This window comes from Neoarius graeffei, chromosome 1 (assembly GCF_027579695.1).
Source record: "Neoarius graeffei isolate fNeoGra1 chromosome 1, fNeoGra1.pri, whole genome shotgun sequence".
NCBI classification, from domain to species: domain Eukaryota; kingdom Metazoa; phylum Chordata; class Actinopteri; order Siluriformes; family Ariidae; genus Neoarius; species Neoarius graeffei.
In genome coordinates, this window is record NC_083569.1 from 81383995 (window position 1) to 81392405 (window position 8411).

Genomic DNA, 8411 nt, shown 5'->3' on the forward strand with positions numbered 1-8411 from the left:
GTAACGACAGGTAGGGCTATAAAAAAGGGTGGTTATAATTATAATTATCCTTAAGGCTATATACAGAAGTAGCTAACTTGCTATGCACATGTCTTGTGAATATAAAAGGAGTTAAATAGGCATTCAGAATATACACATATACATACATATATACACCCATACATGCACACCTAAACTTAAGTGTGGATGTAAGCATATACAGTGGTGCTTGAAAGTTTGTGAACCCTTTAGAATTTTCTATATTTCTGCATAAATATGACCTAAAACATCATTGGATTTTCACACAAGTCCTAAAAGTAGAGAAAGAGAATCCAGGTAAACAAATGAGACAGAAATATTATACTTGCTCGTTTATTTATTGAAGAAAATGATCCAATATTACATATCTGTGAGTGGCAAAAGTATGTGAACCTTTGCTTTCATTATCTTGTGTGACCCCCTTGTGCAGCGATAACTGCAACTAAACATTTCCGGTAACTGTTGATCAGTCCTGCACACCGGCTTGGAGGAATTTTAGCCCATTCCTCTGTACAGAACAGCTTCAACTCTGGGATGTTGGTGGGTTTCCTCACATGAACTGCTCGCTTCAGGTCCTTCCACAACATTTTGATTGGATTAAAGTCAGGACTTTGTCTTGGCCATTCCAAAACATTAACTTTATTCTTCTTTAACCATTCTTTGGTAGAACGACTTGTGTGCTTAGGGCCGTTGTCTTGCTGCATGGCCCACCTTCTCTTGAGATTCAGTTCATGGACAGATGTCCTGACATTTTCCTTTAGAATTCACTGGTATAATTCAGAATTCATTGTTCCATCAATGATGGCAAGCCATCCTGGCCCAGATGCAGCAAAACAGGCCCAAACCATGATACTACCACCACCATGTTTCACAGATGGGATAAGGTTCTTATGCTGGAATGCAGTGTTTTCCTTTCTCCAAACATAACGCTTCTCATTTAAATCAAAAATTCTATTTTGGTCTCATCTGTCCACAAAACATTTGTCCAATAGCCTTCTGGCTTGTCCACATGATCTTTAACAGACTGTAGACAAGCAGAAATGTTCTTTTTGGAGAGCAGTGGCTTTCTCCTTGCAGCCCTGCCATGCACACCATTGTTGTTCAGTGTTTTCCTGATGGTGGACTCATGAACATTAACATTAGCCAATGTGAGAGAGGCCTTCAGTTGCTTAGAAGTTACCCTGGGGTCCTTTGTGACCTCGCCGACTATTACACGCCTTGCTCTTGGAGTGATCTTTGTTGGTCGCCCACTCCTGGGGAGGGTAACAATGGTCTTGAGTTTCCTCCATTTGTACACAGTCTGTCTGTGGATTGGTGGAGTCCAAACTCTTTAGAGATGGTTTTGTAATGTTTTCCAGCCTGATGAGCATCAGCAACACTTTTTCTGAGGTCCTCAGAAATCTCCTTTGTTCGTGCCATGATACACTTCCACAAACATGTGTTGTGAAGATCAGACTTTGATAGATCCTTGTTCTTTAAATAAAACAGGGTGCCCACTCACACCTGATTGTCATCCCATTGATTGAAAACACCTGACTCTAATTTCACCTTCAAATTAACTGCTAATCCTAGAGGTTCACATACTTTTGCCACTCACAGATATGTAATATTGGATCATTTTCCTCAATAAATAAATGACCAAGTATAATATTTTTGTCTCATTTGTTTAACTGGGTTCTCTTTATCTACCTTTAGGACTTGTGTGAAAATCCGATGATGTTTTAGGTCATATTTATGCAGAAATATAGAAAATTCTAAAGGGTTCACAAACTTTCAAGCACCACTGTACATATATACACACATATGCAAGACTGGCTGTGTAAATAGATCCAACAGTAGAGAATATTGATGAATATGTACAACTATGGAACCAGATGTGCAGTTATCAAGTGCAACAAGAGTCAACACAGGTAGAAGGAGGGTGTGGGATCATCTGCTGGCAGAATTCAGTAGGGTGACGGCTGTGGGGAAGAAGCTGTTCCTGTATCTGCTTGTTTTGGTCTGCAGACTCCTGAATCGCCTCCTGGACGGGAGGAGCTGAAAGAGTCTATTGGCTGGGTGGGAAGAGTCTCTGAGGATGCTACGTGCCCGGCGCACGCATCTCTTCTTGTAGACTCCCTCAATGTCCAGAAGTGGAGCACCTATAATGCGTTGGGCAGTTTTCACCACCCTCTGGAGTGCTTTGCGGTCAGCAGCAGAGCAGTTTCCCTACCACACTGTAACACAGTTAGTCAGGATACTCTCTACTGTGCAGCGGTAGAAGTTGCCCAGGATGACAGCAGACAGGTGGTTTCTCTTCAGTGTTCTTAGGAAGAAGAGACGCTGATGGGCCTTCTTGATGAGGTGGGAGGTATTGGTAGACCAGGTCAGGTTCTCTGAGATGTGGGTCCCCAGGAATTTGAAGCTGGAGACACATTCCAACTCCATGCCGTTGATGTGGAGGGGGGTGTGGGTGCCTCCCTTCTCCTTCCTGAAGTCCACAATGATTTCTTTTGTTTTGCTGGTGTTAAGGAGCAGGTTGTTGTCCGCACACCAAGCAGCAAGGTGTTTAACCGCTGACCTGTACGCCGACTCATCGTTGTTGCTGATTAGTCCGATCACTGTGGTGTCGTCTGCAAACTTTATGATGGAGTTGGATCCATACATAGGTCTGCAGTCGTGGGTGAAGAGGGAGAAGATGAAGGGGCTCATCACACATCCTTGCGGAGTTCCTGTGCCGAGTGTGAGAGTGGAGGATGTGATGTGGTCTGACCTAACATGCTGTGGTCTGTTGGTCAGAAAGTCCAAGATCCAGTTGCAGAGGGAGGTGCTGATTCCAAGGTCTGTGAGTTTTTTGTTAAGCTTATGTTGGGGGGGCGGTATGGTGGTGTAGTGGTTAGCGCTGTCACCTCACAGCAACAAGGTCTTGGGTTTGAGCCCCATGGCTGACGAGGGCCTTTCTGTGCAGAGTTTGCATGTTCTCCCCATGTCCGCGTGGGTTTCCTCCAGGTGCTCCAGTTTCCCCCACAGTCCAAAGACATGCAGGTTAGGTTAACTGGTGACTCTAAATTGACCGTAGGTGTGAATGTGAGTGTGAATGGTTGTCTGTGTCTACTGTATGTGTCAGCCCTGCGATGACCTGGCGACTTGTCCAGGGTGTACCCCGCCTCTCACCCATACAGTAGTTAGCTGTGGCCTCCTGTGACCCTGTAGGACAGGATAAGCGGCTACAGATAATGGATGGAAGCTTATGTTGGCATACTGGGTTAACTTACAGGGGCACAATGAATTGCACCAAACAAAGGCCATCCTGCAAGAGTGCTGGGAACACAACAAATCAAACTTTTACAGTTTTGGATGGATTGGTAATGTCAAGGCAGCAGGTCTACACAGTCACCAGGACAACAAAACAGTTCCAATTCCTGGCTGTTTGTGATGCCATCTGTTGATCTGAATTTACAAAAAGAAATGAAAGAAAAGTCCAAGCTAGTGCCTGCTTGTTACACTGTCCAAAGCTACATACAACAACACTTTGCAGATAAGAAAGTCTTATTTACAGATGGTTCAAAGAACCCTGAATCTGGACGCACTGGTGCTGCAGTGTATAACTCACAATATGGCGGAGCTATAAAAAGGAGAACAACAGACCATCTTTTAGTATACACAGTAGAGCTTGTGGCCATAATGCTAGTGTGGCCTTGGGCAGAAAAGCGACGCGTTGACTAAATTGGACCTTAAACAGAGCCAAAGAGCAATTACTGACTACGCCACCAGAGGACTTTCACCCCAGGAATATTAACCAGAAAACACTTCACTATGTTGACACGCAAGGTTCATTTGACTAAAGACACCAGAGACCAAAGTTATGAAAATACAAAAAGGCTATTTTATTTTGTTACAATGTTTACAAAATAATTCTTTCCTTTACTTCACAATCACTTTCATTCACACTCCAAAGGACTAACTAACATGCATGTGGGGCAAGGGTAAGGGAAAAATCAATATGAACAGGGCCGAGGCCTACCAGCAGAGGGCAAGATACCAGGAGACGGAGAAGAGATCCAAAAAGGCACACCATGCAAGCCCACGTGTCACACTCACTACAAACCAAATCAAAATAAATCAAATAAAATCAAAAACATAAAAAGAGAATTCCACACAGGCACACGTGAACACACACACGGACAATAGAAAAACACCACCACTTAAGGAATCAGCTGCCACCCCACCTTGGGCACACAGTACCTGAACAGTAAATAAACAGAAAAAAAGGTATGAAGAGAGAAAATCAAACACAGCTAGATCACAAACTAACCAATTAAAATGCACAACCACACACGATGTAAACTAAGGGAGGGGAACTATGTGGACCACTGATGATCCACAGCTTGCAATAGCCTCCCACCAGTACTGGCATACAATTGGCAACCAAAGGCTGCTTGCCACGGCAGAAAAGGTTGGCAGACGTGGTTACTAGCCACACACAAATTCACATAAAATAAGCTCTCATGAGCATTAAACCAAATAAACAAAAAAAATTAAAATAAAATAAAAAAGGCATTAACATAAATCAGGCCCAATAAGATAGCCCACTGGCTATCCACAGCTATAGAAAAAGAGCCTCCTGCCAGCAGGTAAAGCCTGAGCAGGACTAAAACAAATAAACAAAAATACACAATTTAACAGAAAAGAAAATATCCCTCATACCACACTCCAAACACGCACATTGATTATAAATGAATGATGATCAGGCACACAAACAGTCTCACACACATACACACACACACACCCTACAAAAGTTAAAACTAGTGTTAAAAGGCTGTGGTGGTTTCGCAGCCCTCCTCATGCAGGCAGCTGCATCAATCAGAGAAAACAGCACTTAGTAGAAATGCGCTGGCAAGAACAGCAGCAAACCCAGACCAAAACCGGCAACACCACACGATTCAAAACTTCTCGCCTAATCCCAGCGAGGCCCACAGAATTCCATGGGTCATCTGCACTTAATACAGATGCCAAGAGAACATTCGGAAGTCACTGCACACAAAATGCACAGCTGGACAAGACCGGAGGAAAGCCAAACAGTGGATACACGGCCACAGGTAAACGGGAAGGGGTGTGACAGGAAACAGCAAGGGGGGGGGGGGGGGGGTCGTCACACCTCCAGAGTTCAAAATCACTCTACCATAAATAGGCTCGTGACGCACGCCATTGATTAATTGGACTGACCCCTCCCAATGCAGCCAGATCTCAAGGAAACTGCGGAGTAAGAGGTAATTCCACCTGCTACACTAGGATTACTATGGGTAGAGGAAAACAACCAAAACAATACACAAATAGCAACAGATAGTTTATCAGCACTCATAAGCATCAGGTCAGGGATATCATGCAGGCAAGATATCATAAATGAAATATATCATATACAGAATACACAGAATGGGCTTAAGTGTTTATCTCATTTGGGTTCCTGCTCATGGAGGGGTAGAAGGAAATGAGGACGTAGACATATTGGCAGAACAATCAGTGAAATCACAAACAATTCATCTGCAAATTCCACTATGTAAAGCTGAGGCTAAAACCATCATTAAGAGTCAAACAGAAAAAATATGGCAGGAGAACTGGGACACCGGTGATACAGGAAGACATCTCTACAATATACAAAAGCATGTGGGTGTTGGGAGAAAGGTGGGGAGAAGCAGAAGAGAAGAAACCGTCATCACCCGTCTAAGAATAGGCCATACAGCACTCAACAAGACACTTCATGTAATAGGAAAACATCCAACTGGGTTATGCAGACATTGCAATCAGCCAGAATCAGTGCAGCATGTGATAGTGGAATGTGACTTCTTATAAGGAGGAGAGAAAGAAACTAAGTGAAGCACTTAAAGAAATAAAGCTTAACCTCACACGAGAGAATATCTTAGGACATATGGCCAACTAATAACATTTTTAAAAGAAACAGGTGTAATAGAGAAAATTTAGGGTTTTTTTTTCTGCCAATCTTCTGTTCCACACTTCAATCCAGTCGGTGGCGGTAATGCACCTTTAAGCTAGCTTGCCAACCGCCATTAAACCCAAAAGAAGAAGAAGAAGAGCACGGCCCACCCACAAGAAATGACGTGGGTGTCTAGCTTATATGTCTGCAGCAGAATCAAACATTAAAACATTAGATGCACTACAAGGGGCGGCACAGTGGTGTAGTGGTTAGCACTGTCGCCTCACAGCAAGAAGGTCCTGGGTTCGAGCCTTTCTGTGTGGAGTTTGCATGTTCTCCCTGTGTCTGCATGGGTTTACTCTGGGTGCTCCGGTTTCCCCCAAAGACATGCAGCTTAGGCTAATTGGTGACTCTAAATTGACCGTAGATGTGAGTGTGAATGGTTGTCTGTGTCTATGTGTCAGCCCTGTGATGACCTGGCGACTTGTCCAGGGTGTACCCCGCCTTTCGCCCGTAGTCAGCTGGGATAGGCTCCAGCTTGCCTGCGACCCTGTAGAACAGGATAAAGCGGCTACAGATAATGGATGGATAGATGCACTACAAGCTCAGGCTTTGAGAATTTGCAGTGGGTCTTTTAAAACATCCCCAGTGTCTTCACTGTAGGTGGAAATGGGGGAAATGCCATTAAGGATTAAAAGGCTACAATTGATGGCATATTGGGTCAATCTTCAGGGGCATTATGACAACCATCCTGCTAAAAGTAGAACAAAAGATTGTTGGGAATGTCATGAATCTAATTTCTTAAGTTTTGGATGGATACGTGATGCTAAAGCAGAGTATTGGTCTACATCAGCTACAGTACTGCCCAACAGTCCCATTGTCACCAGTCCCACCATGGTTATTCCCATTACCAGTAGTAGATTTAAATATTCATTTGGAAATAAGAAAGAAATCAAAGGATATCTCAGTGAGGCATATTATAGAAAATTATGTGGATTTTTATTTTTCTAATCATACATGTATATTTACAGATGGTTCTAAAGACCCCAAAAAAGGGTGTGCTGGATCAGCAGTGCATATCCCAAAGAAAGGAGTAAGTATTAAGCAAAGAGTGACCAACAATGTGACAGTGTATACTACAGAATTGGTGGCAATATTATTGGCTCTGGAATGGGTTAAAGAAAATGCAATAAACAAAACACTCATAATCTCAGATAGTTACTCAGCATTGGAAAGTATTCAATCCGGTAAATCATTCAGATCAGATATCATCAGTGAAATCTTTATAACTTTGCATAAAATAGATTCCAAGGGCTTTACAACTAGTTTTCTTTGGGTACCTGCGCATGTTGGCGTGGAGGGAAATGAACAGGTTGACAAGCTGGCTAAGCAATCACTAAATAATACAGAAATAGAATTGCAAATCCCAACCACTAAGGCAGAGGCTAAGATTTACATCAAGTCCTACACAAACTCAGTCTGGCAGGAGTGAATTCAGGTATTGTTCACCTCCAAAAGGCCACCCCAAAATCCACCAGAATCCAGGAAATCACATCAACCAAATCTAAAATTTTTTGGGGGAGTACCCCCATACCCAGCAATGTATTTGTCTACCCCCCCCCCCCCAAAAAAAAAAAAAAAATCCCCAAAGGGGGGGACCTCCCTGAAATGAATTTTGTCAGGTTGGGATGTCTGGGGATGGCAGTGAAACAGGAAGACATTTATACTAGGTTGAAAAATAGGTGAATAGTGGAAGGATAGGGGCAGGAGTCAGAGAGAAGGCATCATTATCACCTGTTTAAGAATTGGACATACAGGGCTTAATTATTCTATATTAATCTCATTGCATCGCTACTGTGGAGGACGGCCCCATCTGGACTCTTACAGTAATGCTTTTATGGCTGAGGACTACAGTTGACTTGCTAACTTTAGGACTGCAGTTGTCATGAACAGTTTTGCACTCAAGTTTCCATCAATGAAGAGTTTATAACATCAACGAAACTGACTTCATGTTAAAATTGTTAATGTTATGGTCATGTTGTCTGTTGTTGCCCAAATGAGGATGGGTTCCCTTTTGAGTCTGGTTCCTCTCGAGGTTTCTTCCTCATGTCGTCTGAGGGAGTTTTTCCTTGCCATCATCGCCACAGGCTTGCTCATTGGGGATAGATTAGAGATAGAATTAGCTCATGCTTTGAGTCGTTCAAATTCTGTAAAGCTGCTTTGCGGCAATGTTTATTGTTAAAAGCGCTATAGAAATAAACTTGACTTGACTTATTCTCTTAACAAAATAGGCAAACACCCAACCAGAAATTGTGAATACTGTAGCCATCTGGAATCAGTAGAGCATGCAATACTTCACTATGAGAAATATGAACGTGAGAGAAATGAGCTTTATACATCTCTCAGAATGGTCAATCATCACAATTTTACCTTACCTGGTTTATTAGGGAGAGCATCAAGTCAGATGTATTATTACATTATC